This window comes from Mandrillus leucophaeus, unplaced genomic scaffold (assembly GCF_000951045.1).
Source record: "Mandrillus leucophaeus isolate KB7577 unplaced genomic scaffold, Mleu.le_1.0 Scaffold62, whole genome shotgun sequence".
In the NCBI taxonomy this organism is placed as follows: Eukaryota; Metazoa; Chordata; class Mammalia; order Primates; family Cercopithecidae; genus Mandrillus; species Mandrillus leucophaeus.
Genome location: NW_012106697.1, coordinates 2,197,613 through 2,224,032, shown reverse-complemented (window position 1 = coordinate 2,224,032; position 26,420 = coordinate 2,197,613). Strand labels below are relative to the sequence as shown.

Below are 26,420 nucleotides of genomic sequence, written 5' to 3'. Positions count from 1 at the left end.
AGACGGGGTTTCACCATATTGGTCAGGCTGGTCTCGAACTCCTGACCTCAGGTGATCCACCCACTTTGGCCTCCCAAAGTGCTAGGATTACAGGTGTGAGCCACTGCACCCAGCCCTGATTCTTAATTATGCAAAATAAAGCACTCAGCACTGAGCGACATTCATTAATCCTGTAATAAATATCTATTTACAAATATGAACTGAGTACTATTATGTGCCAAGCTAGAGTTACATAGCTTGGACATGAACAAGGATATGAATATTTATGCTATGAGGTAAATAGGATACATGACATATGAATGATATAAAACAAATGCATTCGGAACCCAGATCTGGAACGTAACATAATGGCAATGAGGTTTGTCTGAGGCTTCAAGAATAGGGGAGATTTCCGTAAGGCCCGATGTCAGTAGAATGTCCTTCAAGAAAATGGAAAGGCATCGGTACAGAGGAGGAAAAACCTGAGATGGACATGAGACTTGGCTGGGATTCGAGAGTTTTGCAGACCACTAGTAGGTAAGTTTGAAGGCCTGGTAAAGGCACCGGATCCAGAAGTGCCCGGCATGCAGAGATGAGCACGTGGGCTTTTATCCAATAGAGAGAGGCCATCTCCTGGCAGCTTTGAGAGTGAAGAGTGGCATGATTGTGGGTGCTTAAGGGGACAAGTGCCATAGTGGAGTCCTGTAGCTGGGCAGAGAGAGTGACTAGACTGAATTTGCAAGGCTTTATTTTCAGGCATAAGGTAGCCAGGACATGCTCTAGAAAGTAGCAACAGAAATAGAAAACAAAAGAGAAATGAGTTTCTACAAAAGAAGAACTAGCCTAGCAGGCTATGGTGGCTTATAGCTCTTGGGACAGAGCTCGGAGCTTAAGGTGGAGATAAAATGATTACATTTTTCACAATGTAAAGCAGTTGTAATATTTGTCTCATCTTCCTTATTTATAAAATGACACTAATACTTCTACAAACTTCTTTTCTGGGAATACTATTGCCTTTTGAAAACAATCACAAATGTTTTTAGTTCCACAGAGATACAGGTGTTATTAATAACTTGTCTTTTGAATTATACTTCATTTTGCATATCTTGAAAATTACAATAAAACAAATTGAAAATTAAATGTCAATAAAATGACTGCGAGTTTCCTAACTCACTGTGTGTGAGCCATGTGTAATTCAGAAGTCTTATTCAAAGATTCCAGGAAGTCCTTTGATACATTTCTCAGGAAAGAAGCAGAATCCAACAAGGTCTTTTCTGTTTAATCAAAACATAGAATTTAAGCAAATTAAATTGACTTAACCTAGCATCACATCAACTTAAAACAAATTTTTTTCATTAAAAAATCAACATGTTATATCTCATGTAAGTTTTTCTTCTGAATAAATATGAATTAAAATGCAAAATTTAGTCCCTTCTTTTCTAGCACTCGAACACGAGGATCTTAATAATTTTTGAAAACAAAAACTCCACTAATCTTATGCCATTAGACACCACATTTTTTTCTATTGTTAGAGTTCAAAAAATAAAGAAAAAAGAAAACAAATTGACCTAATATGACCTCTTTCTCATAAATTATATTAAAATTTGAAGTTATGCTAAAAACTCTTTTTTAAGCATTGGTCCATCTTTTATTTTCTGTGTTTGATAGTAGACAAATCACTTATTTTCTTATTCAACTCCCATCCATAACAATAATTTAAAACCAGCTAATAAACAGTATGGTTTGTTAGAACTGCTACCGATTAAATCTTAAGTGTCTAATACATATAAATATAAACAGAATGTAATTAGAGCTATTTAAAGAACCAATTTTTAACTGAGATTAACCATACTTTCCATTTGCTGAGGATAAACACTCATAAATGAAACCCATTGCTGAGCAAGAAGCAATTACTTCAGTTTAAAATATTAATATGCACCGCCTTTTAAAAAGCCATGGAAAATCATTTATGTAATGCACTGTACAGACTCAAGTCATACCCAAAAGGAAGAATGGGATAGCGTTTGAGTCCTAACCGAGAAGCAGTCAACTGAGGTACGGCATGTCCTTACCCTCTATGAGGTCCATTAAACTCTTCCCTTCAATTAGCGCATTGTCCAACATCATATCCCTATGTATGTTTAAGTGTGATTTAAAAGCACACACACAAAACACACACACACACACAAAGGGGAATTTTACTGTAGAAAAATCAATTTCATCAACCTGTTTCTAGAAATAATTGAGACACATTCATAACCTAATAACTGATTTGAGCATATTAAATAAAGATAGCCAGGAAGAGAAGGAAATGCAGACATCCCATACACCTCAATTTCACATTTCTCACCTAAAAATACATAAAAAATATATTGAGTCTGATTGAATGCAGCTAACTATTCAATCCTACAGTATTTCTTGTGATACTGTAGGCTGACTAAAAAGCTTGGTTTGGGCTAGAATTAAATTCAGTGTAGTTAAATGCCTGCATTTTTAGTTGCTGATATGAATTAACCACAGGTCAAATCCAGTTACAATGAGCACCATTATCACAAAATGCTTCCAAGCTGGTCCCGAAAGTCTTCAGAATAGGGCTTTGTTAATTTCATCACAGTGACACCCACTAATGGAAGACACAAGATAGACCTCTTAACCCTTGATTTGCTGGAAATGGCTACAGTCTTTGGAAGCCTCTTTGGTTATGTCTCTGAATATAATGCGGTACTAGATGGGGGTGTGAGTATTTCAATGTCAGATGACAAAAGTTCATAGAATAGATTTGTGCTATTAACAGTTCATGGTTGTGAGTATAATTGGTGTACTATTTTAAAATGGGACTTAGTTTATTCATGACAACCAAATTTCAAGGCAGATGAATTTAGTAGATGATTTGCAGTTATGGTGATACACCTTGAACTATAAATACAATTTATGATTTTAGGACCACATCTTTTTTTTCTGATTGATAACTGCAAGACAATATATTTATTACTCTTTCTAAAGTTCAATTCAGGAACTTCTAACCTCAGGTTTGATTAGGTTTCAGAAAGGTTCATGCAGTCACACATTTTCTTATTTTATTTTATTTTTTATTATACTTTAAGTTCTGGGATACATGTGCAGAACCTGAAGGTTTGTTACATAGGTATGCACGTGCCATGGTGGTTTGCTGCATCCATCAACCCGTCATCTACATTAGCTACTACTCCTAATGCCATCCCTCCCCTTGCCCCCGACTCCCTGGCAGGCCCCAGTGTGTTATGTTCCCCTCCCTGTGTCTATGTGTTTTCATCATTCAACTCCCACTTACGAGTGAAAACACGCGGTGGTTTGTTTTCTGTTCCTGTGTTAGTTTCTTGAGAAACTTCCAGCTTCATCCATGTCCCTGGAAAGGACATGATCTCATTCTTTCTTATGGATGCACAGTATTCCATGGTGTATATGTGCCACATTTTCTTTATCCAGTCTATCATTGATGGGCATTTGGGTTGGTTCCAAGTCTTTGCTATTGTGAACAGTGCTGCCATAAACATACGTGTGTATGTGTCTTTATAGCATAATGATTTATAATCCTTTGGGTATATACACAGTAATTGGATCAGTGGGTCAAATGGTATTTCTGGTTCTAGATCCTTGAGGAAATGCCACACTGTCTTCCACAATGGTTGAACTAACTTACACTCCCACCAACAGTGTAAAAGCCTTTCTATTTTTCCACATCCTCTCTAGCATCTGTTGTTTCCTGACTTTTTAATGATCACCATTCTAACTGGTGTGAGATGGTATCTCATTGTGTGGTTTTGATTTGCATTCCTCTAATGACCAGTGATGATGAGCTTTTTTTCATGTTTGTTGGCCACATAAATATCCTCTTTTGAGAAGTGTTGTTCATATTCTTTGCCCACTTTCTGGTGGGGTTGTTTTTCTAGTAAAATTGTTCAAGTTTCTTGTAGATTCTGTATATTAGCCGTTTGTCAGATGGATAGATTGCAAAATTTTTCTCCCATTCTGTAGGCTGCCTGTTCACTCTGATGATAGTTTCTTTTGCTGTGCAGAAGCTGTCTCTTATACACATCTAGATGTGTATAAGAGACAGGTTCTGTTCCATTGATCTACATATCTATTTTGGTACCAGTACCATGCTGTTTTGGTTACTGTAGTCTTGTAGTATAGTTTGAAGTCAGTTAGCATGATGCCTCCAGCTTTGTTCTTTTTGCTTAGGATCGTCTTGGCTATATGGCCTGTTTTTTTGGTTCCATATGAAATTTAAAGTAGCTTTTCCTAATTCTGTGAAGAAAGTCAATGGTAGCTCGATGGGAATAGCATTGAATCTATAAATTACTTTGGGCAGTATGGCCATTTTCATGATATTGATTCTTCCTATCCATGAGATGGAATGTTTTTCCATCTGTTTGTGTCCTCTCTGATTTCCTTGAGTAGTGGTTTGTAGTTCTCCTTGAAGAGGTACTTCACATTCCTTCTAGGTTGTATTCCTAGGTATTTTATTCTCTTTGTGGCAATTGTGAATGGGAGTTCACTCATGATTTGGCTCTCTGTTTGTCTATTATTGGTGTATAGGAATGCTGTGATTTTTGCACATTGATTTTGTATCTTGAGACTTTGCTGAAGTTGCTTATCAGCTTTAGGGTATTTTGGGCTGAGATGATGGGGTTTTCCAAATATACAATTATGTCATCTGCAGACAGAGATAATTTGACTTTCTTCCTATTGAATACCCTTTATTTGTTTCTCTTGCCTGATTGCCCTGGCCAGAACTTCCAACACTATGTTGAATAGGAGTGGTGAGAGAGGGCATTCTTGTCTTGTGCTGGTTTTCAAAGGGAATGCTTCTAGCTTTTGCCCATTCAGTATGATATTGGCTGTGGGTTTGTCATAAATAGCTCTTATTATTTTGAGATATGTTCCATTAATAGCTAGTTTATTGAGAGTTTTTAGCATGAAGGGGTGTTGAATTTTGTCAAAGGCCTTTTCTGTATCTATTGAGATAATTAGGTGGTTTTTGTCATTGGTTCTGTTTATGTGATGGATTACATTTATTGATTTGTGTATGCTGAACCAGCCTTGCATCCCAGGTATGAAGCCAACTCGATTGTGATGGATAAGTTTTTTGATATGCTGCTGGATTTGGTTTGCCAGTATTTCATTGAAGATTTTGCATCAATGTCCATCAGGGATATTGGCCTGAAATTTTCTTTTTTTGTTGTGTCTCTGCCAGGTTTTGGTATCAGGATGATGCTGGCCTCCAAAATGAGTTAGGGAGGAGTTCCTCTTTTTCTATTGTTTGGAATAGTTTCAGAAGGAATTGTACCAGCTCGTCTTTGTACCTCTGGTAGAATTCGGCTGTGAATCTGTCTGGTCCTGGGCTTTTTGTGGTTGGTAGACTACTAATCACTGCCTTAATTTCAGAACTTTTTATTGGTCTATTCAGGGATTAGAGTTCTTCCTGGTTTAGTCTTGGTAGGGTGTATGTGTCCAGGAATTTACTCATTTCTTCTAGATTTTCTAGTTTATTTGCATAAAAGTGTTTATAGTATTCTCTGATGATAGTTTGTATTTCTGTGAGATCAGTGGTGACATCCTCTTTATCATATTTTATTGTGTCTATTTGATTCCTTTCTCTTTTCTTCTTTATTAATCTGGCTAGCAGTCTATCTATTTTGTTAACATTTTCAAAAAACCAGCTCCTGGATTCATTAGTTTTTTGAATGGTGTTTTGTGTTTTTATCTTCTTCAGTTCTGCTCTGATCTTACTTATTTCTTGTTTTCCCCTAGCTTTTGATTTTGCCTGCTCTTGCTTCTCTAGTTGTTTTAGTTGTGATGTTAGGGTGTCGATTTTGGATATTTCCAGCTTTCTCCTGTGGGCATTTAGTGCTATAAATTTCCCTCTAAACACTGCTTTAGCTCTGTCCCAGAGATTCTAGAACATTGTGTCTTTGTTCTCACTGGTTTTAAATAACTTATTTCTGCCTTAATCTTGTTATTTACCCAGTAGTCACTCAGGAGCAGGTTGTTCCATTTCCATGTAGTTGTGCGGTTTTGAATGTGTTTCTTAATCCTAAGTTCTAATTTGATTGCACTGTGGTCTGAGAGACTGTTAAGATTTCCATTCTTACGCATTTGCTGAGGAGTGTTTTACTTCCAATTATGGGGTTAATTTTAGAATAAGTGTAATGTGGTGCTGAGAAGAATGTATATTCTGTTGATTTGAGGTGGAGAGTTCTGTAGATGTTTATTAGGTCTGCTTGATCCAGAGCTGAGTTCAAGTCCTGAATATCCTTGTTAATTTTCTGTCTCATTGATCTGTCTAATATTGACAGTGGGGTGTTAAAGTGTCCCACCATTATTGTGTGGGAGTCTAAGTCTCTTTGTAGTTCTCTAAGAACTTGCTTTATGAATCTGGGTGCCCCTGTATTGGGTGCATACATATTTAGGATAGCTAGCTCTTCTTGTTACATTGATCCCTTTACCATTACGTAATGCTCTTCTTTGTCTCTTTTGATCTTTGTTGGTTTAAAATCTGTTTTATCAAAGACTAGGATTGCAATTCCTGCTTTTTTTTTTTTTTTTGCTTTCCATTTGCTTGGTAAATATTACTTCATCCCTTTATCGTGAGCTTATGTGTGTCTTTGCATGTGAGATGGGTCTCCTGAATACAGCACACTGATGGGTCTTGACTCTTTATTCAATTTGCCAGTCTGTGTCTTTTAATTGGGGCATTTAGCCCATTTACATTTAAGGTTAATATTGTTATGTGTGAATTTGAACCTGTCATTATGATGCTAGCTGGTTATTTTGCCAGTTAGTTGATGCAGTTTCTTCATAGTGTCGATGGTCTTTGCAATTTGGAATGTTTTTACAGTGGCTGGTACTGGTTTTTCCTTTCCATATTTAGTGCTTCCTTTAGGAGCTTTTGTAAGGTAGCCCTAGAGGTGACAAAATCTCTCAGCATTTGCTTGTCTGTAAAGGATTTTATTTCTCCTTTGCTTATGAAGCTTAGCTTTGCTGGACATGAAATTCTGGTTTGAAATTCTTTAAGAATGTTGAATATTGGCCCTCCACTCTCTTTTGGCTTGTAGGGTTTCTGCAGAGAGATCCACTGTTAGTCTGATGGGCTTCCCTTTGTGGGTAACCCGACCTTTCTCTCTGGCTGCCCTTAACATTTTTTCCTTCATTTCAACCTTTGTGAATCTGAAAATTATGTGTCTTGGAGTTGCTCTTCTTGAGGAGTATCTTTGTGGTGTTCTCTTTATTTCCTGAGTTTGAATATTGGCCTGTCTTGCTAGGCTGGGGAAGTTCTCCTGGATAATATCCTGAAGAGTGTTTTCTAGCTTGGTTCCATTCTCCTCGTCACTTTCAGGCACACCAATCAAACATAGGTTTGGTCTTTTCACATATTCCCATACTTCTTGGTGACTTTGTTCATTCCTTTTCATTCTTTTTTTTCTAATCTTGTCTTCATGCTTTATTTCATCAAGTTGATCTTCAGTTTCCTATATCCTTTCTTCTGCTTGATCAGTTCAGCTATTGATACTTGTGTATGCTTCACGAAGTTCTTGTGCTGTGTTTTTCAGGTCCATCAGGTCATTTATGTTCTTCTCTAAACTGGTTATTCTAGTTAGCAATTCGTCTAATCTTCTTTCAAGGTTGTTAGCTTCCTTGCATTGGGTTAGAACATGCTCCTTTAGCTCAGAGAAGTTTGTTATTACCTACCTTCTGAAGGCTACTTCTTTTAGCTCATCAAACTCATTCTCCATCCAGTTTTGTTCCCTTGCTGGTGAAGAATTGTGATCCTTTGGAGGAGAATAGGCGTTCTGGTTTTTGGAATTTTCAGCCATTTTACACTGGTTTTTCCTCATCTTTGTGGATTTATCTACCTTTGATCTTTGATGTTGATGACCTTCGGATGGGCTTTTTTTTGTGGACGTCCTTTATGTTGATGTTGATTCTATTCCTTTCTGTTTGTTAGTTTTCCTTGTTACAATCAGGCCTCTCTGCTGCAGGTCGCTGGAGTTTGCTGGAGGTCCACTCCAGACCCTGTTTGCCTGGGTATCACCAGACGAGCCTGCAGAACAGCAAATATTTCTGTCTGTTTCTTCCTCTGGAAGCTTTGTCTCAGAGGGGCACCCACCAGATACCAGTTGGAGCTCTCCTGTATGAGGTGTCTGTCAATCCATGCTGGGAGGTGTCTCCCAGTTAGTAGGCACGGAGGTCAGGGACCCACTTGAGAAGGCAGTCTGTCCCTTAGCAGAGCTTGAGCACTGTGCTGAGAGAGCCGCTGCTCTCTTCAGAGCAGGAAGGCAGGAATATTTAAGTCTGTTGAAGCTGTGCCCACAGCTGCCCCTTCCCCCAGGTGCTCTGTCCCAGGGAGATGGGGGTTTTATCTATAAGCCCCTGACTGGGGCTGCTGCTTTTCTTTCAGAGACACCCTGCCCAGAGAGGAGGAATCTAGAGAGGCAGTCTGGCTACAGTGGCTTTGCTGAGCAGTTGTGGTCTCCACCCAGTTTGAACTCCCTGGTGGCTTTATTTACACTGTGAGGGGGAAAACACCTACTCAGGCCTCAGTAATGGCAAACGCCCCTCCCCCCACCAAGCTGGAGCTTCCCAGGTCAACTTCAGACTGCTGTGCTGGCAGTGAGAATTTCAAGCCAGTGGATCTTGGTTTGCTGGGCTCCGCAGGGGTGGGATCCGCTGGGTTCCATGGGTGGTAGACTACTTGGTTCCCTGGCTTCAGCCCCCTTTCCAGGGAAGTGAATGGGTCTGTCTCACTGGCGTTCCAGGTGCCACTGGGGTATGAAAAAAACTCCTACAGCTAGCTTGGTGTCTGCCCAAACAGTTGTCTGGTTTTGTGCTTGAAACCCAGGGCCCTGGTGGCGTAGGCACCCGAGGGAATCTCCTGGTCTGTGGGTTGCAAAGACCATGGGAAAAGTGTAGTATCTGGGCCGGAGTGTACCGTTCCTCACAGCACAGTCCCTCATGGCTTCCCTTGCCTTGGGGAGGGAGTTCCCAGACCCCTTGCACTTCCTGGGTAAGGCGATGCCCCACCCTGCTTCTGCTTGCCCTCCATGGGCTGTACCCACTGTCTAACCAGTCCCAATGAGATGAGCTGGGTACCTCAGCTGGCAATGCAGAAATCACCACCTTCTGCATTGATTTTGCTGGGAGCTGTAGACCGGAGTTGTTCCTATTTGGCCATTTTGCCAGCCACACCAGGACCATATCTTTTGGATACCATTTAAAAAGTTATAATCAATTATTTTTATTCTGAATTATAGAAAGCTCCATTTTCATTAAAGGTAGGGAAGTGCAACAGCTTCGAGGACCAGGATTTAAAACAGCAACAAAACCCCAAAACCCAAAAAACCTTAGGAGGGAGATTTTACGATTGGTCTTAGACAAACTTACCAAGCAAGGATGCCAGTCTCAATTTTCTTCAATGATCTATTCTGTCCTGGCACACAGAAACATCACAAGGTTCTTTGGGTTGCTGGACATATCCCCATCCTACCGTACATAGTTTTATGTTACTTTAGCTAAGTTTCTTGCCTCAACAGAACTTTCTTCTCTTCTTTATTTTCTGACAGTATTTTCTCTGTCCCTTCTACCTCTTGCCTGATATCATCTCATCTAAAAATGAATTCTTGTGAATTCAGTGATGAAGACTATTCATATTTCATTCAGTGTACATATTACAGTTGCATTTATGGAAGCTTTCTGGATCAATGCCTAACCGCAAGGATTGTTTCTAATGATAGAAATTTCAGGTTTATTTAAAAGTACTGAATTTTGAAGACCTTTCAAAACACACTGTAGAGGTGGCTGCATATTCCATAGAACATTATGGCTCACTGTATGTCTTTCATTAGTTATCTTCAAATGAAAGGGTGAAGTCATGTGACTTTGGCCTATTGCTACATCATCCAAAACAAGGCTGTTTACAAACTTTGAAGGAAATTCAAAATAGTGATTTTACTAAATTAACCACATTATCTTTCCCAATCTCTAGAATCACAATAGATTCAATTGATTGAAATTGTCACTATTCCACCTTCCAAGTCAAGTAACTTGGAAACTCTAACATTAGGAAAGCTTGTTTAGGAATATTCTGATGGATATCTACACTGGCCCCTCTCCAGTGCCATCCACCCAAACATAAAAGGAGATGCTGGATGTGTTGTTTTGCCAAATATAATGTGGACCAGAGTTCTACCAAGATAAATTTGAAACAGCGTTATTAATGGCAGCATCTCAAGGAATGACTAAGTTGCACTCCATAACTTTATAAAATTTTATAACCCATCAACGAAATCGCCTGAATTAGTTGACTTTATTGTTTGTTAAATGCTTGACAGCCAATAGATTTAATACATTGTTAATTATCCTATTCTCCTTAAAATAGTATTTTCATTTTTATAACCAGGAATATTTAGAGGCTAATTAGAAATCCGGTAATGTGAATTGTAAATTATGTGTAATTACAATAAAACTACTGGAGAATAACACACATTACTTATAAATTGTAACACTGTGATAAATTAAAGCAATTACAGGTAAACTAATAATGTTCTTTAATTAAGTAGTTATGAATGAGAATTTGTGCTTTGCATTTACAATAACCTATAAGGTTGAAGACTGCATTTATAGCTTCTGCAGAAATCGATTGCACTCTGCTGTGATACTTTGCTAAGAATAACTTCTAAGTTCATTACTGTCATTATGCCATTATCATGTAAAAACACCCAAGACTGTTAAATGTAAGTGTGCTGACAACCAATCAACCATGCTTCTTAATATAATTATAATTATGTCACTATCTCTTCTTCTGCCTTTATGAATCTGAGAAAAAGTTCATATTTCCACCAGTCTTCACCATTGGTTGCAAAGGAATAGAAGACGCTCTGTCACACACTTACCGAAAATACTATTGTATTTGACACTAATAAGGCTATTCATCCTCATAATTATCTTACTTCAATCTGCCGTTTACAAGATTATAGCAATATTTTTATGTTGCCACATCTGTTTATTATTTTATATATTGTTATAAGGTTGAGGTAACTCCTTGGCATGTTCAAGTTGCAATCAATGTCACAGTATGAGTAGAGAAGAGACCCCAACAGACCATCTCTCTATTTTTAATTCAAGTTGTGTGTCTTGTGTGTTCAAACAGGCCTCTGGAGGAGAAAGAGAGCCAATACAAATTGGTGAAAAGGGGAAGAGTTGGGAGGTTCAAATGAAGAGAAATTGTTGATCAAGCTTATTTAAAAGATGGATATCTTAAATAAGTAAGGAAAGGATTCTGAATTATTCAGGTATATACATGTTATTAATCTGCTTTGAGGCAGTAACAATGAACAGTTCTCCAACAAGTAAGGAATGATTAGACTAGTAGCATAACATAATATTCCAAATACAGTATTTCGAATATTCTTGAGTGATATACCCAACCAGGTGAAGTCATGTGCATGGTAAAGACTACACATATCAATGATGATGTCGGGTCTGATATTTCACCCTGCATATAAGCGAGTAAACTAGCCAATTAATGCTTCCTGGATACTGGCACAAAACACAAGACTCCTGGGTCAGAAACAAAGGACTTCGGCACTCAAAGCTCAATCAGCAGCATGAGCATCATCATGTTTGTGTTTGTTTCCTTTGTCCCTTCTTCAAATCTCATGGGAGAGATGTGGAGGGGCCCAGATGGATGCTATACTCGCAGCGGGTTTGCCTGTAGCCAGGGAACACTGAATTTGGGGAATCCATTGCTTTTAGAGCAAGCAGTAAGAAAACAAGATCTTTGTCCCAGAGAGAGACTTGACATCACCTGTCTAGGTTGCTCTGCAAACATGACCCTGAGAAACAGCCCCAGAAAAGAGCCGTCAGCACTTTGCATTCTTGATAAACCCAGTAAGACATGTAAGAGCCCAAGAGACTGAGGGGGGCACTGTCTTTCCCAACAATTAGCATAAATTAGTATACTCATATAATGAATGTACAATTAATATACTCAGGAGTTGGATGCACAACTAGGTACAACAACAGTTTGTACCCACCGATTTTAAGTTCAAAATTCTTTTCCTAGAACCATGCTTACCTCCATACATGAAAAATTATTTTAAATGACACAAGAAACTCCTGGGAAGAGGTTATCTTTTGATCTACTTCCTCGCTGTATTGCTCTTCAAATGATGTTTCCAGTCTATCATTTCTTTTGAACCACTCACTCACACTGTTTCCTTTCCTGTCTTTATTCACTTCTCATCCGATTAACTTTCAAACTGTGCCCTTAATGAAATGGTAGTTTAATATGTTTGTTTACATCTTGATTTACTTGGTATATTTAATAGTGGGGGCTAATAACAGGCTTTGATAAGCCATTTAATACAAATTTCTTAAAGAAAATGCAGAACATTTGAAGACATAGTGTATTTTTATTCTCTATGTCCAAAGTCGATTTTCAGGTTTTAATTAGTTTTGCAGAATGATCTGCTGAGCTTTTTAGGCAATGGGGCCACAGTTTAATGTGTCCCCAGACTTTATGATGTCCAAACTCTAAAGTTTTCTGTAACTGGCCCCCAACTCTTTGTCAATCTTTTTTCATGAAAATTGTGTTGTTCTCTGCAATGCATACCCATCTCTTTTATTTGGATGAATAATTTTCTGTAGTTCATAGTGAACTTGGTGGTCCCTCACTCCAATCGATTGTGTCACTTCATTGAAAGCACAGGACTGGGAAGGGCACTTGAAGGAAACAACGTCATCATTTCCTTCTCCTGCCACCTTTCGACCTACTTCCAACAAACTGTAGTTCCAGGCCTCGGGGTAAAATCTCAAGTAATCTCATACTTTTAAAGATTACTCTCAGGTAAAAAGTTAATGGCCCCTCAGGTTTGGTTTTAAAAAGTTGAATTCAGAGTCAAACCAAAACCTCAAATCTTTCTCTAATTTTTTTCTTGCCAATACACCAGACACACACACACACACACACACACACACTTACACACACACACTTACACACACACCTGCTTTGCTTCTGCTGGGGAGGAACCCTGTGATGTTTGTGTAGCTCACTCCCAGCTCAGCTCTTTCTGTTCCAGTAGGCCACCAAGTTGGTGCTGGAAAAGTCAGACATCAGTCTCTGGGTTTCTGAGATACCAAAGACACACATTCAACATTTTGGGTGACTGTGCTTAAGTCCTCGTCAACTGGATTAAGGTTACAGGGAAACACTCCCCTGCCCGGTATCGTGGTACCACAACTCTCCAGCAAATTCCCAAAGGAATTCTTATCCTCTCACATCGGATCCGTCTTCAATGTCTGTTTCCTGCCTTTGAGGTGGCTTGGCACCTACGGCATTGCTCCCAGCTTTTGCTTTATTTTGAGGAGTGGGGATAGTATCTCAACTGAAAATTCAATATATGCAGAAGAAACAAAGTTAACATCCTATTAAAGTTGCCTTTTTGTATTTAATTATTTTTTGAATTTATTACTTATTTTTTGTCACTCTTACTACGTTGCAAGCCTTTTGAGGAATAGGGTCCATTTCTGATACTTTTTCTTTGATCAATGAATTGAGATTGTCAATTTATATACCTTCAGGGACAGAGGGGACTATGAATGTATACATGAATGAAGCAGACAGGAAGAAATGAGGAGTATTAAACTTTTTTTTTTTAAAGGAGAAGTCAAGCATCTAGAATTTTATGGAAATCACTGATGCATTAATTGAAAACCTATAAACACATTAAAGTCATGTCCGCCCAAAGCCAAAATAATCAGTACATTTAATTTCATATAACAAAATAACTCCATTATTGGGAAAAAATGAAAATAATAATTAAATATTTGACTTTTAAACTTGTTGTAGTTAAGTTTTAATTGATTTAAATAATTGGAATCTATTTAGCAAACTGTTCTTTCATTTAAAAAATAGTCTTCCTGTAGACTAAGATAATGAAGTTAATTTATTCTTTTCTTACTGTTTAGGTTATAAGCAATTAAAAAATGTATCTACCTTCTGTTTTGAGAAGTCAGTTTCTAAGTAAACACTGTCTTAACAGGTTGAATTGTTCCAACTGTTTTCTAAAAGTTAAGGAAAAGTCATTAAATATTTATTATCTTTTATTATGTTATTTACTGTTAGAATGAATATGCAAATTTTATTAATACTATTCAGAAAGCCATGAAAAAATTATAATTCATGAATGAAAAATTAAGCATAGCAAACTAGTTATTTGAAACAACTTTCACCCACAAATAAAAGGCATTGTTCAGTGCTTTCCAGTAGGTTAGTAAGGCCATGAAAGACTTTTGGAGAGAAGAAACTGATGAAAAGTGAGAAATGGAAAAGTAGCCTAAGAAAATATTTTCAGAGTATAATAACAAAATTAAGGAGTTGGTTAGAAGTCTGAGGAACAGGCCAGGTGCAGTGGCTCACACCTGTAATCCCAGCACTTTGGGAGGCTGAGGCGGGCGGATCATTTGAAGTCAGGAGTTTGAGACCAGCCTGACCAACATGGTGAAACCCTGTCTCTACTAAAAATACAAAAATTAGCCAGGTGTCATGGTGGGTACCTGCAGTCCCAGCCTCGTGGGAGGTTGAGGCATGAGAATCCCTTGAACCTGGGAGGCGGAAGTTGCAGTGAACTGAGATAATGCCACTGCATTCTAGCCTGGGCCACAGAGCAAGACCCTGTCTCAAAAAAAAAAAAAAGGAAGTCTGAGGAAGTCTGAAGAACTATGCTGAGATGCTGACATGCTGAGATGCTGAGATGCTGAGCGCTGCGTCGGGAGAGGCGCTGAGAGCTCCTGAACTGATGGGTAGGGTATTAGTACAGAACTTTCCCACCCAGCTCCAACCAGGAAGCTTTCTTCCCACTTCTGTGATATCCTGCTTCTTCTCTGCCCTTGAGGATTTTATCTCCAGGAAACACATGAGAAAAAGAGCAATTACATTTCATTGAATGCCTACTTGGAAAGTTTCTGGGTTTCATTAAAAGTAAAACAAACAGAAAAAGAGAGATGCTTTTAAAATTAATACATGTTATGTGCTCTAGATAACTGGGGTAGTGCCACTGGGCTGTTTCTATCGATCCCTTTTACACTGTTCTACTTTTCTTTTTCCTATACCTACCACCTTTGAATGCACACTATAATATGCTTATATCTGCAGTTTACTCTTTAGGTTCTGTATCTTTCTGCCAAAAATGTAAGCTCCACGAATGTAGGGATCTTTGCTTGCTTTGTTTGCTGATGTGTTTCAAGCACCCATAAGAGTGCCAGGCACATCGTAGGTGCTCAATAAATATTTTTAGACTGTTCTATAAAGAATGCGTAGGATAAAAGGAATGGCAATATTGGGAGATACTGTAGTTGACCTGAGAAAGGATTTCTTTAAAATCAGGAAAGACAGAAAATCAATGGAACATTTTACATATTTTTTTTATCAGGCCTCTCCAATTACTTAGACATAATCCATCCAATAAATTTCAAGTCCCACTGCTTCTACTCTTTTTGTTTGTTTTTACACAGAGTCTCGCTGTCGCCAGGCTGGATTGCAGTGGCGTGATCTCAGCCACTGCCACCACCGCCTCCCAGGTTCAAGCGATTCTCCTGCCTCAGCCTCCCAAGTAGCTGGGATTACAAGCAGGAGTCACAACGTCCAGCTAATTTTTGTAATTTTAGTAGAGACGGGATTTCACCATGTTGGCCAGGATAGTCTCGATCTCCTGACCTCGTGATCTGCCCCCCTCAGCCTCCCAAAGTGCTGGGATTACAGGTGTGAGCCACCGTGCCTGGCCTGCTTCTACTCGTAAAATACATCTCAAACACAGCTCTCCATTTCTATTTGTGTCATACTTTCAACAACCCTTTTTCTAGATGTCTAACAGCTTCCTTGTCTTTTCATCTCAGGGCCTCACATCAAATAAGTCATTTTCAACCATTCATAGGCTTGAGCCGATTTATGTATTACTCTTCTGTGTTAGACACGGAGATAATGTTTATTAGCCGGTTTTACATAGTTCCTGCTTTCATGGAATTTACAGTTTAATTTGGCAGACAGGCATTACCAAGTAATGATCCAAATATGTATAGAATTACAATTCTAATTTGATGTTGGAAAGGACAGTTTGCCTTGAAGGTATAACTAGGGGAACTCATCTAGCCTAGAATATCAGAGGATAATTTCTTCCTGAGAAGGTGATGTGTATGATGAGATTTGAGAGAAAGTGGGGCATTTCCCAAGGGAAGAAGGGGAGAGAGTCTTTTTGGGGGATAGAATATGTTAAACCCCTGGGCTGGGAGGGCTGAGGCACCATCGTGAGTTAAAAATCTGCTTGGTTGAAACCAGGTGATGCATGACTTGAAGGGGCCTGATATGGATTTTAGACTTTATTCTAACAGCGGTGAGAAGCCACAGAAGGATTTTACTTGAAGAATAAACTTGACCCAAATCTGTAAAATCACACTGCCTGTATTGGAGTTTTCTTCAACCCTCAGTGGCTCCCTAGTGCCTGCTGGGTATGGATCTTAATAATATCTTAGCCTGTAACTCAAAATTGTACACGTTACTCATAGTGTTTAATTTTTGCCTTTTCCAATGATACACACTGGACTACCTCTGGCTCCCTGAACCAACTTTCTGTCCCTCACAGTCAAAGTTATCTGTTCCCCTCCCCTCCCCTCCCCTCTCCTCTCCCCTCCTCTCCTCTCCCCTTCCCTCCTCTCCTCCCCTCTCTGTTCCTCCTCTCTCCTTTCCTTTATTCCTTTCTTTCTGATGGAATGCCTATTCTGCCTTCGTGGTTTAATATATAATCTGTTCCAAATATATCATTAGATTCAGATCAATTATTGTCTCATCTTTTTCTTTGAATCACTTTTACAGCATGTGTAATATTCTCCTCATGGAATAGTGATTTTCTTTCTATCAAAGTTCCATTAAAATATCTTTTCCTTAAGGACTATGTCTGATTCTTATTTGATATCTCATAAGAAATTCCCCATGCTGAGCACATAATAGCATGTGCTTCGTGGGTATTTGTGGAATAAAGTATCTAATACAGTCTTCCTGAATCCGAGGGAAAGTGCTGGAAACATTCAGAAGATTCTTGAAACTCTAAAACATAACAGTGGCCTTTTCTTTCTCAGCCCAAACTGGTAAAGGAGCAGGATGAAAATGCCTATGTGAATGTAAGCAGCATTCTGGTTTCACTTATCTACGAATCCAGCCCAGACTCACTCTAAGTCATTTTAATTTTGCCTTCTAACAGTGGAAAGTGCCTTGTCCTCCTGATCTCCTAGTGTGGCCTCCAACCACTGACAATTTTTATTTCATGGAAAAAGCAGGAGACTGGGAGAAAATGGCCCAGGATTCGAACTTGACTTATGTGACTAAAACCAAACTCTAAAACCCTTCAATTTGGCCTGATCATCTGTAAAGGGACAGGTTACAAGGCTTGTAATGCTAAGTAATGAGCAAAGATACATAACCTATCCCAGTACCTGGTGGATAAAAGGGGCTCAATGATCGTCTATTCACTTATGGTCTCCTGTCCACAGTCTCCTGGTTCAGTTGAAAATTTGTCTCTTTTTCTTCCCAAGTCTCACTTCACCATCTTTGTTATTTACATCATTCATCCTGTCTTCTTCGGGATGTAGCTCCATTAATTATCTCCTCCTTTCCCTCTCTCAGCGTTAGCCATCGTTTCCCTTGACTTATTCCTTCTGTTCTGCCTTCAAACATGCTCAGCTCTCTCCATTCCCAAACATCTTATATTTTAGCAGCTATTTTATGCATTCGTTCATTCAAAAGTAATGAAAAACAACATGTGTGGACAATGCTAGGTACTGGGGCTGTAAGAATGAATATAATACTGTCGTATGTTTTGTACCACATTAGGAGAGACACAATATATAAAAAAATCATTATTCAGTTAACATGATCTAGTGACCCAATAGCAATCCCTGAAAAGTTCTATGGAAGCATTGAGAGGAGGCATTCATTTTGCCTGGAGGATTAGGGGTGTCCTCACACAGGAGGAGACACCTGAGATAGGTTGTAGGCCATTGGTAGAGATTAGGAGGTATTTTATTTTGAAGGGGCAGCATTAGCAAAGGCAAAAGGTGTGAAAACTTTGGACCTGCTAAAGAAGGGCAAATAATATGCAGTTGATTGTAGCAAATGGTATCAGTTGAGTGTGACCTCAACTGGGAGAACTTTGAAGTCCTCAGGCAACGGGAGCCATCAAAACATTTTAACCAAAGGAGTGATACCACTAAATTTGGCTTTTAGAAAGATAACTTTGGGTAGAAATAAGGATGGTTGAAGAAAGGAAAGATTAGAAGTAGAAAGTGCAATTGAGAGGTGATTGCAATAGACAAGGCTAAGATGTGATTTGGCTTTTGCTCTACCACCATCTTCTCCATTGAACATCACCAATCACATTGCTTCTCAGCCTCCTGGCTAAGCTCAAGTGTGAATATTACCAATCACATCCTATGGACTGTAGGATACAGTAAATTCCTCTTCAAAGTTTAGCCTGTTAACTTCCTTTAAAATTCAAGAGAGAGAAAAATTGTTAAGTACAATGAGTTCTGAGTTCCTCTTCAAAGAATCAATATGTCAGTATGTTCAGCTTCCCTGTTCTTTGTTCTCCATTTTAAAGTTTGACTTCCTCGTTCTTTACCCTCCTTGCCCCTAGTGTCAATAAACAACCCCCTCCTAGCCTCTATCACCTGTTCTGTCCTTAGGTATCCTTAGTCACCTGTTCTGTAACTGTCCCTCTCACCAAAACTACTCACCCCACCACTCCAGCTCGTACCCTTGCTCTCTTTAAAATAGCCATTTGGAATTAGCTTAGACTCTGCGGTCTAACGCTAGCCAATAGGGAAAAGACACAGCAGTAGGGACTAGCTGGGTTAGGAATAAGACCCCCTTCCCTTTCCTTGTCCGGTGTGCTCTTGCCATTGCTCCATCCGTGAGATGCACCCTTCTATAGAAGTAAATTGCCTTGCTGAGAAACTTTTGCCCAAGTGCTATTTTCACTTGGCGGCACTGAGCATTTACTTCCAACAGGACCAAATTCAATGGCACTTTCTCAGTCCTCAACTTCCTTTGTTTGCAAGGTACGTTTTATATCTCAAATCATCCAGTTCTTTTCAGATCGCCTTCCTGTCTCGGCTTTTGTGTTAGTACACGTGGCTCATGAACCTTATCATTCTTTCATTCCTGCATTGGTTCCTGTTTCAGTGAGATGGACAGCTCATCTTGGTCTATTTTCTTGTCCTCTCTGTGTTGTTTTGCATATATTCCTATCCTCACCCATGTATTCAAGTATCCTTTCTAAGCAGAGTAAAATCAAACATGTGACCCTTGTGCTGTTACTGCTTTAGAGCTCCATTTATGCATTTCCGAAGGTCTGCTGGATATTTCTGCACAGAAGCCCTGCCAGCTCATTGACTTCAGCATGCGGTAACTCTACTTCAAACTCACATTTCCTTGCATCTTGCCCAATAGTGCCACCTTTCTTCTTATCTCTCAAGTAGAGATTCAAAATCCTGAGCTTCACCTCTTACTTTTCTTTCATCCCCTGCAACAATCTTTTTTGAGATAGTCTTGCTTTGTGGCCCAGGCTGGAGTGCAGTGGCATGATCTCAGCTCTTTGCAACCTCCACCTCCTGGGCTCTAGTGATTCTTCTGCCTCAGCTTCCAGATTAGCTGGGATTACAGGCTAACTTGTATTTTTAGTAGAGACAGGGTTTCACTGTGTTGACCAGGCTGGTCTCAAACTCCTGACCTCAAGTGATCCACTCATCTCAGCCTCTCAACGTGTTGGGATTACAGGCATGAGCCACTGCACCAGACCACCTGCACCAATCTTAAAAACCCTCATGTTGCTTCTTCCTCAAGAGCAATAGTTCTTCAGTCATTTCATTCTTTCCATCCCCGCTGCTACTGTTCTAGCTGTACTTATTTTATTGACTCACATCACATGTATCACTATACCATTTCATATTAGAGAAGTTTGTGTATGCTCATCATATTCTGTATATTTTAAGCATCATGAGGGCAGCATGTATCAGAGCTTGGAATGAAAATTCCTAATGAGGCTTGGAGACCTATCGTATCAGAATCCTGTCATGTAAGTTTATCCAACTAAGTTGTCAACTTGCCCTTGCCTTTTCCTCTTCCTCATTCCTGAAAGCTCCAATGTGGAATTTGAGCTGAAGATCAGCCCAGTGCTTAAAATCACAATAGCTTAAATAGCTTTGTGGCCCTGGCCCACCTCGTTTCTGCTTTTATTAAAGTACTAGGTTTCTTCATTTTGGAGACAGTATCCCCCGTGTGTGATCTGAAATACACTTGAGGTACAAAGATTCTGTGTCTTGTGATTTGTAGCAAGATGCCTTATTTGTCGTAGGCCATAATTATTTGCTGAATGACTAACAATTTATCTAATCTAATTGATTTCTACGCCACTGATATTTGTATGTTATTTGTGTATTTTAATGTACATAATTATTGAAACATTAGCAAGTATTTTCTGCCCATTTTAATGGCTCATTACCTCCTATATCATGTTATATCCTGGTTTATATAAGAACATCTGTGTCTAATATATTCCTGTAAATCATCCCTGTTCATTTTCATAAGGATATTAGACTCAGCAAATATGTGTCATGTGGATTTTTATGTGCCAGCCTCTAAACATCACAAAAACTTCCCAGAGCCAGAGATAACTGCACTGAATCAGCTGTTCCCAAGTTTACTTTTAACCATTGCTCAAATTAGATATCTATGAGCTCCCCTTAGAGTCCAATCCCAGGCTGCCAGCTGCTCCAGATGTAAGGAGTTTTTATAGCCTTCAAACACATTTTATCTGTCATCATTTTCATCAACACGAATATCTTTCTCTTTATTCTCTCGCATAGAACCTGGTAAACAAGGAAAGAAAAAAGCTTGGCTTTATTGTAACTCCAAAGAGGTCAGTCTGTGGGGGAAAAAAAACAACACAGCGTGTCTTTCTTTGCATCTCTTTCCATGCGGTTCTTCAAAGGTTTGTCAACCGCCACCTTAATCCATGTATTGAAGACACCCAATTTTCCAGATGACCTTTTCTCTGGAATTCATTGGAAATGCAGCTGGAAGTGATAGAAGAGAAATGAAGAATGCAGGAAGGTTTCAGCGCTAATTTTGTCTCTACACGTTAACTGATCATGTGTTTTGACCAAATTACCCACTTTGTCCCATCTGTAAAATGGGCAGTGATTTTGAGAGGGTTAAACATGAAAAAGGATTATAAAGTTGTTAAATAAAATAAGCTACAAATAAATTTACATACCTTTTGATCCCAATCACAGAGTTGGGATGTACTCAAATAAGTTTTCCAAGATGTAAAGTAAAAGGACGCGCATTGAAGCAGCAATGGCAATGACAATAGCCAACAACTGGAAACAGCTAAGGAAACTATGAAAAGGGAGCTAGAATGGAAATGATGAGATAGCCACATCATGGAATATTATGCAGTCACTTTTTAAAAGTTGTGTGGTTTTGCGTAACTTATAAGGAAATGTTTCCAAGGAGTAGTATTAGGAGGAAAAAGTGAGGCCAGGCACAGTGGCTCACACTTGGAATCTCAGCACTTTGGGAGGCTGAGGCAGGTGGATTACTCGAGCCTAAAAGTTCCAGACTAGCCTGGACGACATAGTGAGACTCCTCTCTAATAAGAAAAAAATTGCTCTGTCGCCCAGGCTGGAGTGCAGTGGCACAATCTCGGCTCACTGCAACCTCCGCCTTCCAGGTTCACGTGATTCTCCTGCCTCAGCCTCCCGAGTAGCTGGGACTACAGGTGTATTTTTAGTAGAGATGGGGTTTCACCATATTGGCCAGGCTGGTCTTGAACTCCTGACCTCGTGATCTGTCCTCCTCAGCCTCTCAAGTGCTGGGATTACATGCGTGAGCCACCGCACCCGGCCTATATATATATTTTATAAAGAGCAAAAAGTGAGGTATAGAGCACTTACTTAGCATGTTATAAGGTATAAATAAGAAAAGAATGTATGTGCACATAGGCTGCTATATATATGCACAGATATATTCTGGACTAAAACATAAAACTGATAAAATGACCAACTTAGAATGGAATAACTGAGGACAGGAAGGTGTTACACATGTGTCTACATTTGCAAACATTTTATTTTCTTTATAAAAATAGCAAAAGCAACATGAATAGTATAATAATGAGACTTTTTGATATTCTTTTGTATACATTTGTTTAAAAAACTAGTATATAACCTGGAAATAAATGTAAAAAATTCTATAATCTCACTGGATATATTGACATAAAAGATTGTTTTGTTGTACAAAGAATATCAACATTCACTCATAGACTCAAAGAAATTAAGTCTAGAAGATGTGCTGCTTGTAGTGATTTGGTATTATGTAGGTTAATGCTATACACTGTATTGGGGAGAATATTTACGTAATCAGCTTTTATCAAGTACCTGCTGTTTCCTTTGCCCTCGAACACCTAGTGTGTAGGCATAAAAGGATTGGAAGGCATCTCTTTTTCATTGCATCATATTGCTTTTTAAAATCTAAAAAATAATTACCATGATCCATGAACAAATATAGTATGATGTGGGTGGGGAAACTCTCCCCAGCTGTGCGGAGGCAATGAGCACGTGGATCGGGAAGAACAGCAGCTGGGCTGAGTCACCACGTCTGCCCCCTGAGTTGTTGGGTGCGGCGGCTGAACCTAGGGAATTCTAATGATTGACCCAAGGTGAGCTGGATGAGCTGAGGAGGGACTGTGTCTCTAATCATCCCATTTCAGTATGGGACTTTATCCGTGGCAACAAACATTCTGTGGTCAAGATGTGGGGAATAGACCCATCTGATTTAGTCCCCACAGTACCAGAGAAGGTATTTATTTTATGAACAAAGGTATTAAAAATCACAGAGATTAAATGATTTTCACAAAGACACAGGGCTAAATGATAGCAGAATTGGAATTTAAACTTCTGTCTGACTCACTGCATTGTTTATGGCCTTAATGACAGGAGTGAAGATACGTAAGTGGGAACTGATAAGGTAGGGAAAACAGCCAGCTGAAGGCTTGTTAAAATAGTCGAGAGAAATTCTTCTAGGTACCAGTAGTACAACAGTAAGAAATGAATTCAGAGGTGGAAGGCAGAAGTCAAGTTGGAAAACCAGTGAAATAAAGATTTCCAGGAGGCTCTATGGAGCTAGCCTATAAACGTTATGTCCAAATATTCTAATACCTATAACCAAATAGTGGGAGTATTAATACAAACCTCTACACCTCGCTTGCACTTCTCTTTCCCACAGGTCAAATCTGCAATCCACTTTAAGGTTAATGGCTGTGTCTTTGAGGTATATTTAGTGCGTTCACCTTTTAAGGATCACGCACATAACTATGAAAACCTGATTTATCACCTATACTGTGTAACACTATCTTTTCCTCCAAACGAAAAATGAAACTTCCTACAAACTCCATAAAATGCATATTAAAATAGCATGCACAGGGCGAATAAAAATTTTATATAATGACAGGTTTAATTTTGTTTATTCTGTTAGCATCTATTCTTGAAAACTAGGCCCCGAATTTCTCTATTTATGCTCCTAAATTCAGAACAGTCTAAAATGTCATTTTTATTATTCCTTATATTAGAGTGCTTAAAATTAAAAACATTCATCAGAAAATTGCTGTCTTTAAAATGTATCGCCCAATATGGAATATAAATATTAAATTTAAATATTTTAAAATTAAATTATTATTTAATTTATAATTGCATGAGCGTAGTGTAGTTGGGCTACGTGTGGGTGGACAGCTCTGTTCTCAGGCAGAAATATGTCCCTTAACACCACTTTAAAAGCCACAAACCAAAAACCTTCAGCTGCCAGACTGAGGACAGAAAGGTTACCGAAAGCCAAAGGGAAACTGTCACTACCAGACATTTCAAATCAGTCCCTAATTATTGAAAGTCACTTTAAAATATATGCGCACATTGAATTTTCAAAACTGCCTTTATGGAACTAACAACGTAACAATCAACTTATTTTTTTCAGCAAAGAAACTATAAATAAATGCAAAGGAAGAAAGGATGGAATAAGACAGATACAGTGACTTGCACTCCCAGGTATGAAATATACACATACAACCATTTGATTTAAAAATAGAACTTGTATAGCTCAGCACTCTAGTCAAAAATACACGTTGTCTTAATAAGATGGTAACAAACCCTTATGTGCAAGAAATAGACAATATAAACTTCATATGTGATGCCAGCTCTATTTTGTAAATAGGAAATACTTCTTTAAATGTGTACAGCGTCTCATGCATTTCAGAACATTTCACTTTCATTCTTTTGTCTGAATCTTGAAACATGGAGGTACCTTTCTACTCATTCAAGCACTTGGCCTCTTTCAGGGTCTGCTCAGATCTATGATTCCTGCATTGGCTGCCCCAGATGGGAGTAATTCTCCCTCCTCTGAGAGCTTGTGGGGTGATGATTCCATAGGGCAATGGCGCTGTCTTGTGTTTGCCTTTCCTTCCTTCCTTATGATGTATCTCTGAGCTGTCTCACATGTCACCCTCTCTCCTTCTTCCCTTCTCCACATCTCATCCTTTCACTGTAATACCCAGCACAGGACTCTGGCCAGGATTTACAACCAGGGTGTCTGTGGTCTGACATGTCTCTGTGTCCTGGCCTGCAGATAAGCCTTCTATGGTCTCTAGTGCTTGTCCATGTTTACCTAACATTTAAAACCTTGGGATATTTCATATAAAAATCTGAATTTCTAGTTTCTTTTGAGGAAGTGGAAGATTTGGCTACTCTGGGCCAGTCTTACTTGATGGCAGTGACTGGCTAGGGACATGTGGGAGCTTCCCGTTCAGGATTTGCCCATATACTCCAACTTGCCAGAGTCCTCCTGGCTCCTTGTCGCATCCTTACTTTGAGGCATTATCATGAATTAGTGACTATACCGTTTTTTTCATGACAGAGAAATACTATCTGCACTCTGATTTCTATTAAAAGTGAGTTGACAGGCTGGGCGGAGAGGCAGGCAAGTCACCTGAGGTCAGGAGTTCGAGACCAGCCTGGCCAACATGGTGAAACCCCATCTCTACTAAAAACACAAAAAATCAGCCGGGTATGGTGGTGGGTGCCTGTAATCCCAGCTACTGGGGAGGCTGAGGCAGGAGAATCACTTGAACCCACGAGGCGGAGGTTGCAGTGAGCCAAGATTGTGCCACTGCACTGTAGCCTGGGCAACAGAGTGGGCCTCCATCTCAAAAAATAAAAAATAAAAAAGTGAGTTGACAAAAGAAAGCAAGAAGCAGCCTAGTACAGTGGTGGCACACACCTGTAGTCCCAGCTACTCAGGAGGCAGAAGCAAGAGGATCGCTTGGGCCCAGGAGTTCCAGTCCAGCCTGGGCAAGATAGCAAGACCCATCTCTAAACAAAAACAAAAACAAGAAACAAGAAAAAGCAAGAAAGGACACTGTGTGATTCCCAAACTGTATCCCTCATTTTCAATATGGCTTGGCCCTATTGGCATTTGACTTTGTGCTCTGTGTTAAAGAGAGAAACTTAGGAGCACGCAGTCTGTGCTTCATCACTTACTTCTTAACTGTGAAGCCCATCCTTCTGGTTTCTCATCTCAAAAGGAGAATCTGAGGTAGCTTTTTCTTGAGGATTAAATAAGGGAAATAAGTAATAACTATCACTCCCAGATAATAATGCTCACGTGTGCATTTTTGGCCTACAAAGTAGATAAACTGAATGTATCTAGTCCCCAATTTGTTGGAAACCTTTGGGGGAATTCTCTCAGACAGGAGGAGACACTTGAACAGAGTTTGGAATATGAACTACATTTTATACAGCAACTTACATTTCCATCTGACTGTCCACAACCCCTATAGACCACTGGAGTGCCTCCTCACAGACTTACTATGCAATGCTGGAGAATCCAGACATTTTGAGGAAAACAGGTGATGAACTTCGTAATAGAATCACGTTGACGGCTGCTTACCATTTATACACACCTTCCCAAATTGCCCTGTCTGCCATTTTATCTAGTGCCTTCAGGGCTGGAATTACCATGGAAAGTTGTTTGTTGGACAGTCTGGTTTTGAGAGAGAACAGAACTTGCTTGTCACAGTTACTAGATATAATGAAAAGCAGGAGAAATTGAGTAAAAAAGTATGTACCATCCAGATCTGAAGAAACTGCTGTTCTGAAGCCGAAGTTGGAGCAATGTCATTCTGCTGAGCTTGCACTTAATGTAATTGCGAAGAAAAGGAAAGGCTGTGGAAGATAATGATGATGTCTCAAAGAAATACAGACAGGAGGAGAAAGAGTAGACTGATGATGATCTGGTAGACTCCCTCTAG

General features: G+C 39.3%; 1 pseudogene; it reads left to right on the top strand.

The window, feature by feature from the left end:
• The first annotated feature begins 403 nt into the window (after positions 1 to 403).
• On the top strand, positions 404 to 26,420 carry LOC105553976 (annotated as a pseudogene).